This window comes from Dama dama, chromosome 23 (assembly GCF_033118175.1).
Source record: "Dama dama isolate Ldn47 chromosome 23, ASM3311817v1, whole genome shotgun sequence".
NCBI classification, from domain to species: Eukaryota; Metazoa; Chordata; class Mammalia; order Artiodactyla; family Cervidae; genus Dama; species Dama dama.
The window spans coordinates 55,668,155-55,680,980 of record NC_083703.1 but is presented as its reverse complement, the minus strand read 5'-3'; the positions used below and the strand labels follow the sequence as shown (position 1 = coordinate 55,680,980).

At 48.4% G+C, this 12,826-nt stretch overlaps 1 protein-coding gene across 2 annotated transcripts in view; it reads left to right on the top strand.

Annotated features, from left to right (window-relative positions):
- CDH4 (cadherin 4) overlaps positions 1–12,826 on the top strand; it is a 473,737-nt gene that overhangs the window by 194,100 nt on the left and 266,811 nt on the right. The window lies entirely within an intron of this gene.

Below are 12,826 nucleotides of genomic sequence, written 5' to 3'. Positions count from 1 at the left end.
AGGGAGGGGACTTCTCCTGAGTGACAGAGTCCCATCCTGACTTTGGGCTGTGCAGTTGGCCCTGTCTTGTTCATGGGGCCACATGGACCACAGATCATGAGCCTGCTCTCGCCAGTCCTGTGAAACACATCAACCAGCACGTGTTTACCAGTGATGGTGCCAGGCCTGGGGGAAATGATCTTGTTGGTGGCACTGGTTTTGTCCTTCTATGTGTCACCCACACTTGGCATCCTGCCTGGCATGTGATAGGCCTTTTATTAAAGTTGGCAGAAAAGAAGAATGTAGGAGAGAGTGATGGGAGAGGGTGTCTTCACTCCCAAGAAACTCAGAGTCTGGTGTGTTTTAGGGGAAGCCCGGTCATCACAGTGAAGAGCACAATGGTGAGCTCTGTCACTGCTTCTCCCACAGCATACCCAGGTCCACACGGAGTGCCCTTCTTTAGTTTCCATCCTTTGCTAAATCTTCCCTACTCTTAAAGGTGGGAGAACGCTATTGATAAGTTGAGGAGGAAACCTTTATGCGTATAAGTGGGCCAGGTCCATGAGAAGTCCAAACACGGTGTCCAAATCCAGAGTTAGAATTGGACACATGCCATTACAGCTTCATAAATGAACCTCATACCATATAGGATCTGGTAGTCATTTGCTCCCCGGTAAGAATTCTGAGTGCGAATAGCAGCAAAAAAAAAAATCAAGCAACTTTATTATTAGTGTTAAATATTTACATAGTTTATAGAGGGGTGTAAACAGAGGCTGACACATTATGATAGAAGTGAGTCTTTTCCAGAATTACGAGTTAGGAAGCGTTTGGTGGAGAGTGAAGAAGCTCACGCATTTTATTTTCAGATGTGGTGCAAGCAGGAACCGGAACTCCAGACAATTCTCTGTCCTTATTAAAATCCAATTACAGTAATAGCTCAGCCCTAAACTTGGGGTATTACGGATGCAACATAAATGTTTAAACAGCTCGGCTGTGTGTGATGGTTCTCCAGTTCACATTTCTCACCACTGGTGAGCTGCTTCTCATTTGCAGCTGACTTTCAGGGGTTTGTTGGGTAAAAGAAATGTGAGGGAGGAAAAACTGCTGAAGCACTAAATCCTACCTACCTTATTTTTCATTTTCCCTTTTAGGATAAACCCTCCATTTTACTAAGTTGATGAGTTAGCCTAAAACATATCAAAGAAATCATTCATTGAATATTTATATGGCACCTACTAGGTGCAAAGACTTTTTCCCCCTGGGTGGATAGAAACCTGAGCCCACCTGCAAGATTTGGGGAAAGAAAAAGTCTTTGTGGACTCCCCATATGCAGTGCTCACAGCAATGCAAGAAAGGCTCCTGGGCCCCCCGAGGTGAGGAATATCCATCAAGTCTGCTCTTCTAACTCTGAGCTGGATGAGGGGTGGGGGGTGGGGCCACGGTGCTGGTTAGGGTTTAGGTGTTTTATAACAGAACCACAGTTTGTGTTGGCCAGGAGTTTCTGTATACATAGAAGCCGTCGAAGCCCACCATCAAACACAAGGCTGTACACGCCCCAGGTCACTGCGAGAATAAAAAATCACTCAACTCAGTGGCTTGTGACTCCTCCAGCTTCCTTAGGACTCAACTAGTGAAAATCTGTCCCATTTGAGAGTTCAGGGGCTTTTCGGTTCTACTAAGTGACTTTGCCTCACACCGTGTGAGTTTGTGTGGCAAAATATAGTTTTTCAAGTCCGATGCAACAACTCAAAATAAATATACACACACTAGAGACACTTACAAATACATACATTTTCTCCAAAGGTAATTTTTCTAAAAGCCAGGGTAGCTTTTGGTACCACATCTAATTAAGAGATTGTAGAACAACGCACAACCATCTTGATTATAATAACCGTCTTCAGATAATGCGCTGTTAAATTAGCTCACTGAACATCTATTTTGTAAGTAGATTTGGTTTATTTTTAGTCCTTGTTTGAAGCCAGGAATCCAAATGGAGATGAAGGGTTTTCAGCAAGCGAGGAAACCGAAGACTTGGCTGGTGGCACTCGAGCCTTGGCCTTTTCAGAAGGAAGTTTGGAAAAAAACCCACAGTGATGGGGGGTTGGTTCACTATGTCTCAGAAAAGCTTTCCCTCTAGAAAAACAAACAATGGTGCACTCGGAAATGAAGGGTACATCCTGCAAAACACCTGATGGGTAATATCTGCAATCCATGTATCAGGTTAGGGGTTAACGCCAGAAATACATATGTAACTTCCACAATTAAATGGCAAAGAAAAATAGCAACAGCAGAGAAACAACAAATAACCTGATTTTAAAACATGTTAAGGAGTTGAACAAGTGTATCTCTGAAGAGAACGTGCAAGTCATAAACAGGCGTGTACAAAAAAGTTCAGTGTCAGTAACTTCAGGGAAACGCAGGTCAAAACTCCAGGGAGATGATACCTCACAACCGTCAGGATGGCTGTGACCACAGAAAAGCACAAATGTTGGAAAGGATGTGGAGAAATCGTCTCATTTACACAGTGCTGGTGGTGCAGCCCCTACAGAAGGAAGACAGTATGGAAATTCCTGCAGAAACTAAAGACGGAACTAACATACAACCATCAACACCACTGCTGGGTGTTTATCCAAAAGAGTTGAGATCAGGACCACAAAGCCTTGCCTACACTCTCAATAGACTATCTCTTTGCCTCCCAGACTGTAGCCAGGCCACACGTCCACAGGCGCAAATACCTGATAGAGAAAAGAAGATGGCATCCGGCAAGCTGACCATTTCTATCTATAAAACTGGCCCATGTGTATGATCCCTGGAATTATTCAGTGGGTGGTAATCAACACCTAAGAAAAAATGATGCTCTTTACAGTATTAATTACTTTAGTCATCTAGTTTTTTCCATGTTAATGAACATCAAGGTTTTCCATAACCCAGACTTCCGTAACCTAAACTTCTGAATCTCCCAATATTTCTGTACATATTCACTGAAAAATTCCTAGTCATGATTGGATTTCATCAATATTTCTGATGGTTGAAGCCAGGGACTTACAACAGAATCTGGAGAATAAAAACAAAAAGGGAGTACAGTGGAAAAGACAAACAGCAGAACTGACTGGTAATCCTCCAACTACCAAGGAAAGTCTGAGAAACTGTCACAGACAAATGGAGCCTAAGGAGAGTGACAACTCACAGTCACATGGGGATCCTGGGCAGAAAAGGACAGTCGGGAAAAGCTAAGGAAGTCTGCATAAAGTGTATGTGACCAGTCACTCAGTCATGTCTGACTCTTTGTGGCCCCATGGACTGTAGCCCACCAGGCTCCTCTGTCCATGGGATTTCCCAGGCAAGGATACTGGAGTGGGTTGCCATTTCCTCCTCCAGAATAAAATGTGGTCTTTAGCTAATAATAATGATGTATCGATACTGGCTTGTTAATTATGACAAATGTACCTGGTGACGGTGAGACATTAACAGTAGGAAGGAGCAGATGCACATTGTGTAGCTCTCTGTGCTGTCTTTGCAACTTTTCAGTAAATTTAAAACTATTCTGGGACTTCCCTGGTGGCCCAGTTGCTAAGACTGCGAGCTTCCAATGCAGGCGGCCCAGGTTCCAGCAACTAAAAGAAGCAATTCATTTAAAAAACCAAACTATTCTTAAATAAAGGGCCTTTTAAATAAATTTTAAATAAATATTTTTATATAAATTTTTTTAAAAATGTATAAACAAGATAACGTAGAACCACCCACTCTTGCACCGCTGGGAAGAAACGTCGCTGTCAGTATCTCGGCGTTTTCAGCTGTTCCTGTGAACACTGCCTCACAGGGAGAAGCACACCAGTATAAGGGCCCACATCACCAGCTTTTCCCCTTAATGATGCAGGAGTGTGAGAACCATCCCTGTGTCACTAAAAGTGATTTGGTCAGTCAGTATATGAATAAACTCGGTCTTGGGGAACACGACGTCATCCTGAGACTGGAAGTAAGTTTAGAAATGGATTCTGTGTCACAAGACATTCGCAACCCCAGGCAGCCCGTGAGCCCCAGTGCCGGTCTTAATGCTCCAAGTTGGAGGCTGAGCTCTGAAGAAGCTGCTCTCGTCTCCTGGAAGCTGGAGGCACCGCTGAAAGCTGCTGGGTGTGGAGCGGGGGGAGTGGAAATCAGCCAAGGCTTCCTGGAGGAGGTGGGCTTAAAGGAGGATGAGGATATGAGTGATGGGTGATGGGGACCTTCCCTCCTAGGGCTGAATGGGGGGAGGCAGCAGGTGGGGAGAGAAGCCTGGGGAGTATGGGGAGTATTTTGGAGCCTGGGGAGTCATTTGCAGGACTTGGAGCCAAGTGAGGTCAGAGGCTGGAGGGCGCGAATCTGGATAGGGTGGTGGAACCAGGAGGAGCTGACATTTAGAGACTCCGCAGGCCTCTGCTAGACAGCCCCAGCCTCAGGCAATGTCAGCCACAGCATCAAAGGGGAAATCGGGACCGCTCAGATCAGGTCTGAGGAAAGACAGCTCACGACCACTCACAGAGGCTGACAGACAGCTCACTCACTGCTCACAGCTGGTACCATGATGCTAAGGAAAGGAGCGTCATATTTTAGGGGTAAAAAAGGAGGGAGAGAGAAAAAAAGGGGTGGGAGGGATCTTTCCATATGGTGAAGGTTCTCATTAAAATCAATTGTAAACTTCACTAATGGCTGGGTTAACATCATTTGGAAATCATTTGTAAATATCAGCTGCATCTATATTCAGCATTTGAAATTTCCTTATTGAAAGCCTGTATAGCTTTGCGTGTGTTTTTCAGTAGAATGTTATTCATTTAAAGTTGTTTGAAAATCTGATCAGAAAGATCTCCAACCCAGAAATTTAGTGATTTGAAAGACGCTACACTCGTGTCTATCCTCTGAGATGCTCCTTCCGAGTGATGCTTAGAAAAAGGACAACTAAGAACTGTATCCTTGGGGGACTTCCCTGGCCTTCCAGTGGTTGGGACTCAGTGGTCTCACTGCCATGGGCCTGGGTTCAATCCCTGGTCAGGGAACTAAGTTTCCACAAGCCGCTCAGAGCAGCAGCAAAAAAAAAAAAAAAAAAAAAAATCCCGTATCCTTAACGTGTGCTGTGTGGTGTGTGCTGTGGACAGGCTGCGACTTGAGTTCTATGAGTTTGGATTTGGCCTTGAGGACTGTGATTTAAGGCCCAAAGCTGGTCCCTGGGAAAGCGTGGGGCAGAAGTTTACAGTGGATGCTAGGCCTCACCTGGCCTCTCCCCTTCACTCTCATTCAAGGAGTGGAGGGCTCATTTATTATCTGACTCTGATCTGCCATATGGGGCGATGACTTCCTCTGAGATAGACAAGCATCCTGCTTAGCATTCCACCATGGTCACTGCTGGAGGAACGGCCTCCAGGGTCCAGCAGGTGGCTGGCCGCCCCACCTTTCTCCCTGTGGTTGCTTTGTCATTGGCCATCCATAGCAGGACAGTCTGAGAGATTGCATGCATGACAAAAGTGGTAGAAACGCATATCCTAAATTATTTCTGGGGAGGTAGGTCCCAAGTATCTCCTCCCTGGTGGCTCAGGCAGTAAAGAATCTGTCTGCAATGCAAGAGACCTGGGTTTGATCCCTGGGTAGGGAAGATCCCCTGGAGAAGGGGATAGCTACCCTCTCCAGTATTCTTGCCTGGAGAATCCCATGGACAGAGGAGGCTGCTGGGCTACAGTCCCTGTTGTTGCAGAGCTGGACATGACTGAAGCAACTAGCACTTTCAGGTCCTAAGTGCATGAGGCAGAATACACAAGTCGGGCAAGACATGCTGTTTATTCAGCAGGAAGTGCATCACCTTCCTACTCTGCTGCTAGTGTGTGCGTGTGTGTGCGCACGCACGCGCACGCATCAGGCTCGCCTGGGGGGCCTCAGAGCCCGAGCCCCTTCAGTTTTCACAGGTAGAGCCTAGAAGTCCACCTTGGGGACCACTGGCCTGGAAGGCATCTTCCATCCCTCCAACCTCCCTCGTATTCCATGGCTTGTACTGTGGTTCTCTTGTCCACTTACAGAAATGAAGAATTTGTTTAAAAAGTGCTTCTGCTCAATCAGATCCGCTTGGATGAGACTGTAGACTCAGAAACACGCCCCTCCCCAGCCACCAAGAAAAGACCTAAAAGAAACATTGCTTCATTTTGACCAGCACATGTGCTACTTTCCAACATTTACTGAAGACAGTTTGTAGCTCTTTACAAATCTGCTCATGAATCATAAAACAGGTTTCTGCATAGAATCATAAAACAGGTTTCTGCGTTAAGTGAGGTGCTGACCATTGTGTCGATGGAGGAATTACACTCAGGGAGTTGAGGAGCTCTGAGCTTCCTAATCAGAAACAGAGCTAATCACTCTGCAGAGATTAAGTCACTGTGGATGCTCAGCACTATTTCCTGCCCTGAAGACATCGATATGCTGAACTGTGAGACTCTTTTTTTCCTTGGCTATCCTGGAGAGTAAATATCTGGGAAATTCCTGCGCTGCTGATAAGATGCCTGTGGATAAAGAGCTCTCTTTATCTGCTCTCAGGAACTATGAAGCTTGCCTCCTGGGACACTGGCATTTCACAAAGAACACCCTTCATCTGCACTGATTGTAAACGTGGTAATCAAGCTCATTGGGCTTCCTGGGAGGTGAGGGAGGGTACTGACTCCAAACAGGAAATCAGAGCTAGTCTTCTGTCCTGTGGCCACCCCAATGGTCCAGCCTGTAGTGTCCAAGGCCCTCTCTAACTCACACCCAGGCTCCAGGACCACCTCTTCAGAGCCCCCATGGTGCTGATCTGAGTATGCATGTGTATCTGAGTGTGTGAGCTGCTCTAAAGACCCTTTGAGGGACTTCCCTGGTGGTCCAGTGGTTAGGACTCTATGCTTCCACTGAAGGGGGTCACAGGTTCAATCCCTGGTTCAGAAACTAAGATCCTGTGTGCTATGCTGCCAAAAAAAAAAAAGACCCCTTGAGTTTTTACAGAGGGATCCCCAGACATAGGGAAACATGAGCCGTGATCATTTAAAGTGACCGTTTTCTCCTCTGAGTAACCTGTTTGCAGATTGAATAATAAGCCTTGGCTTGTCTCAGGCCCAGAAGAAGGGAGATTAAATGGCTGAGTCTATGAGAATATGCATCACCAAAGACTCCCTCCTGTCATGACCCAGTTCTCCAAGTGCTGGCTTATGAAAGACTTAAAGTAGGTCATCAGAGGGAGATGGAGTGGATGAGGGGGAGAAATCATTCCATGACAGTCACTTAAATGTGCCCATGCTGCTTCCGAAGGTTAGCTGAGGGCTGGAGCCGGCTCCCAGACTCACCTCGTCCTCCCCTGGTGGCCACCATCCACCTGCACAGAAGCCCCTCAGAGGCAGACTGCTGGTGACATGGAGCCTGTGACCCCAGGCCGGTCTGTCCTTGCCTCCCCCTGTAAACTCACTGGGTTCATGTTCCCAAGAGAGAACTCAGCCTGCCCTGGGACGGTGTCGGGTTTTTTGTAATTCAGGTTTTCTTGTTAGTCTGTTTTGGCAAATTACAAATTCAGTCCATCGAAATCGGATGGGTTTTTCAAAGTAGAATCTGGATACCAGTTGAGTTCTTTTTCTCCACAATTAAAGCGTATAAGTACCCCTCCCCCCTCCCCCCTCCCCCCATCCCTGCCACCTCCATTGAGGGTGAAGCCCAAGAGCGGAGCCACGCCATCCCCTCACAAGGCAGCCTTGGACATCCCATGTGACTGGCTTGCTTCCACTTGAAGAGCAGAGCCATTTCTGCCAGGCCCAGAGCACTGTCCTCCTGGAGCCGGCCCAGGCCTGGCCTCTTCCTGCCCCTCTGGCCACCTGTTGTCTCTGCCTGGGACAAGGTCCCCAACCTGTGATATCACAGGATGTGGGAGGGTGAGGAGGGAAGGGGAAAGGGTCTCAGTGGGGTCCAGCGCCCAGGGCCCAGAATGGGGCTGTGGTGTCCACTCCTCCATCGGCTCCACAAGAACACAGGCCTGGGTTGGGGGGTGCACATCCTCAGACCTCCCATGCATCCTCTCATTGCAGCCCAAGGCCGTGCTGTACTTACTGCCCCCCCCCCCCGCCCCCCATCTTACAGGGAAGAACCCAATGCTCAGGAAACATGATGTCCGTAACCATGATGCACATACGTGGCCACTGTCGTGGTCACCTTCAGCATGCCTCCCTTCCCTTCAGCCAGATCTCATCCCTGAAATGCAACCAGTTTTCTTTTCTCTTAAAAACATTGAAAAAAAAATCCGACAACTCCAGACCATGAGTCCTCTTCTGTTTCCCTGTCACCCCTCCCTGCTCTGCAGGCTGGCCTCCCAATCATGATCATGCCCAATTTTTTCTTTGTCATGGGCCCCTGCAAGGGCCATGGGCATTAACTGAGTGACCAGGTCTTATCAGAGCCAAGTATCCCCTAGGCTGAAGTTGGCTGGTAATGGACTGACGTGATCCTCCGCAGGGAGCTGAATGGAGAGCCATAGATTTATTTTGCCTCGGGAAAATACTCATGGATTTGGCCCAGATAGTCATCATTTCTAGAGCAGCCCCAGAATTGTGGTCAAGAGGGTTTAGATGGTCATAAATACAACGTTTTCTAGACGTAGTGACGAGAGGCATTCAGACAGCCCCTGGGGTTGGTGGGGGAAGGGCCCCTCTGAGGCCTCAGCACAGTTGACCTTGGTCCTTGAGTGGCCTCGGGCCTAGACACGGCCGGGCACCCACTGAGCCTGGACCATTCACCTGCAAATGAGGCTTCTTGTCCTGGAGGTGCCAGCAAAGCGTCAGGCACAGCACAGGCCCTTAGTCACAAATAGAGTTGAAAGAAGAGGAAACAGGAGCTCTGTTTTAATGTGTAATTGGCTTTCTTTTACATTTTGCAAAATGGTTGAAAAGCTTTAAAGCCTCTGCTTGGCCCAGACCCCACGGACCTGGCCACCGCCCACCTCCATTTGAGCTCTGGCTCTGGGACATCACCTGGTGATGTGGGCGGGCCACATCCCAAAGACCCTGGATTAACACAAAAGGACACTGCAGTCCATGAAGGCTACCGCCCTGCTGGCTGGTCTGAAGAGTCATCTGATTAGCCAAGATTGTGTATTTCCAGTGGACACAGTGGAGCCCTCCTAAGACAGCTGCAGAGTGACTGAAGGCCTGAGGTGCTTCCTTTCCTGTTTGAGTTGACACTGGCTCCCTCCCAGGGCCCCTCCCTGAAGACTCACATGGACGGCAGTTTCCGTGGAGTCCAGGGGTCATTCTGCATGAAAATTCTAGCAACTCCTTGGACCCCATGTTGCCAGCCCATCTACCCACTGCATCCTTGTTGCGAAGATTATATTTGTCCAAACTATGGTGAGACAATGAAGGGGATAATTAAATGTTCAGATGGGCAGTGGATCTGCATCTGTGCTAGAGGCCAACAAGGAGTGGGGGACACGACTTCTGAGGGGCAAATAGAATTGAGATCATGGTGGGAATGCAGGAGGCCCTTCCAGACCAGAGAAGGGCCTGCACCCCATATTGGGGATCAACTGTGAACCCCAGCATGCTATCTACTTTGATTTCAAGAACACCTACAAGATGATTAGTCTCTTTCAAGCTCATCCCCATCAGAATGGACTTCTGCTCCGTCAAAGCAGGTCTCCTAGATTTCTTCTTCATAGTTCTCCGAGCACGAGCAACTGTCGCTGTTCCCAGGGCCACCGGGAACGCCATGTGTCTGCACGTCCAGCTGGACCCCGAGCTCCTACAGGTCCAGGATGGCCTGGTCCCTCCTGTACCTGCAGCACCTTATGCTGCAGAGTGATGGAGATGACCTCTGAGACCAGGAGGTACATCAACAGCACAGTAACACACTGTCTTCTAGAACTGCCTCAAACGCTTCTCTCAGGAAACCCATCGCGGAAGGGAGAAACGAGTCCAAAGGGACAATGACAAGAAGGGGTGGGACTCAGCCTCACTCTCATCATTATTTGAGGGCATCTTAAGCTAAGCTCCAGATCAACACATCACCATGTGTGCTGGTGGTGGGCATGCGGCACATACCCGCCCCACCTCGCCAACCTTCCGAGGACCTCGAGATGAGCACGTGCCTGCTTTACAGAGGGGGAGCCCTGGGCACAGCACAGGAGGATCAACAAGGTCTTGGAGTGGCCAGGATGTGAACCCTATCTGCACCAGCAGTGAGCCACATCCTGACCTGCCAGATCCGGATTTGATGACTGGACATTGTGTTCCCAGGGAGCCATGTGGGTCAGTAGACCAGAGGACTTGGGATGCATTTCCTGCAGAAACACTGTCAGCACTCCAGGACGCCCTAGTGCTCGCATGAGCTCTGACCAAGCCCAGCTGTGATCCTGCAGGGCCTTCCTAGACCTCCCACCTCCCACAAAACACAGAGGGTTGGTGGGCCTGGGGACTGTGCTTCCAGTCTGGGGAGGGGAGGGAGACCCCTGAAGGACAGCCAACCCACTAGCAGGCTAGCAGGGATGCAGGGCAAACCCCCTCCCCAAAGGCGCCTCCCCACAGCTAGAGAGTTGGTGTCATTGGAATTGCAACCTGGCGCCGTGCTGATTCTGACACCAAGTGTCGCATCCATTAATGTTTAATTTGATCTTTTTTAATATCACATTAAAACGTTTCCATCCTGGAATGGAATGGTTATAGCGAACGTAAATCTGCCATACGCACGGTGCTTCATTTATATTAGCTTTTATTTAACTTGGTAAAAGGTAATTTGTTTTTATTAATTGATTCATTTTCCACCTCCAGTCAGGCAGGCTGAGGCCCCAGTGGTGGGATGAGGTGGGGGGCCTGTGTGCAGAGCCGCTCCCTGCTGAGCCCCAGCTGCCCCTTCACCTCAGTGCTGGCCGCTGTCTTCCGTGGAAACTTTAATTGACCACCCAGGTGCCTCTGTGTCTTGTTACCTGCTCCAGGGCCTCACCTCTCCCTTTAATTTTTTATTGTTGGGTTATCCTGTACAACTGATTAGTCAGGCACTTGCTGCTGAGGTGGACTGCAGCTTTTCAACATCTTCTCTAAGCAGAGCGGAAAGGAATCACACAGAACTGTCAACTCATGAGCCCATCTGCGCCACCATGCTGCATTCAGAGTGCGTGTCTTGCGGTTGGGCTAGCCAGCTCCATCCACCACTGATGCCTTGAAATGAGATGCTGCATAACAAGTAACCTGGTTTGGCTTCTGTCTGAACTTTGCTGCTTTTCCCTCAGCCCAGGTTACAGGTGGGTGACTCCAGCTTCCCCAAGCTGGCTGGCTTTGTCCATGCACCCGTCCGTCCTCCAGCTCTCTCTCTCTAACCTCAGGTGCATGGGCCCAGTTTCCTCATTCTCGCTGGAAACTTTCAGGCAGCTTGGGAAGCTCTGTCCAAGGTCACAGCCTATTGAGTCCTCAGGTGAATTCCTGGTTGGATTGGAGAGTGCTCAGAGAACTAGAAGGTTAACCTGGTGCGAACATGCTAAGTCACTTTGGTCATGTCTGACCCTTTGTTTCTGTAGCCCACCAGGCTCCTCTGTCCGTGGGATTCTCCAGGCAAGAATACTGGTGTGGGTTGCCATGCCCTCCTCCAGGGAATCTTCCCAACCCAGGGATTCAATCCACATCTCTTCATCTCTTATGTTTCCTGCATTGGCAGGCGTGTTCTTCACCAGTGCCACCTGGGAAGCCCAAGGTTAACCCAGAGCCCACGACAAGTCCACCACTGCCCATCCTTCTCTTCCATGGCCTTATAGAGAGCACCCTTTGTAAAGTATTTCTGCCTCCAGCAGCCTCTCAGTTGAGAGCTGTAATTTTCACTAGCATTCATTTATAAATAACTCAGCTGATCACAGGTGTTCTGTGGGGAGTGCCGTAGACAGTGGTCTCAGGGCATCTCAGGGCCACTCACCTTTGGCAGGAACAGCCAGGGCAGGAGTGGACACTCATGTTTCTGCCCTTCATCTGGTTAGGATATACCATCCATCCATCTCCCCCACCATCAGCGCAGACAACATGGCTTTCGTCACCTGTAAGCACTGAGCTCTCCTCCTTACCAGAAAGATATGCGCCCATTTCCCGTGTGGGATCCTAGTGGCAAATGTTGCTTTTCTATAAAAGTAAAACTAACCCTGGTTAATATTTAGGGGAAATCGCTTACAATAACCCAGAGCTGCTGATGGATGTGTACCAAGACAAACCTGCCATTTCACTTGGGTTTTCTCACATGAAGGGAGCAGATATCAACTCAGCTCAACTCTGTCCACCTATTGAAGGGAAAGGAAGTGATCTTTGTCCTGAATTTCAAGGTGGGCTGTCTCTGCAGCACCGGCGTCTGCATCTCACTCATGCTTCACTTTCTTTTGATGCAATAGCGCATGCAAGAGGGGTTTGTAAATACCAAAGCAGTATGCACACCGCCTGTCATTATTTACCCATGCAAATATCCCATGATTATAATTGGGACAAATTGTTTCCCAGGTTTCGATGATGATATTTTATATGTGCGTAGTGCTTTAAACCCTTCTCAAAGCTTTTCTCCATATCCATTATGTCATTTAACCAACTAATTGAACTTGAACTGGAACAAAGAAAAACACTGATAAGTTAATTAAATCCAGACCTTTTATGGGGGAGGAGAAAAGGGGTGGCAAAACACAGCTGTGTCACAGTTGGTTTGTGGACGTCTATTAAAATGTGATTTTAAGGGGGAAACAAAATCTACATCCTTCCCTGCTTCAGATTCTTCAAATGAAAAAAAGAGAAAAAAAGCCTGATTCCTTTTTTTTTTTTCCTTATTCCTGGGGCCCAACTTGGACTAGTCTCCAGGAATC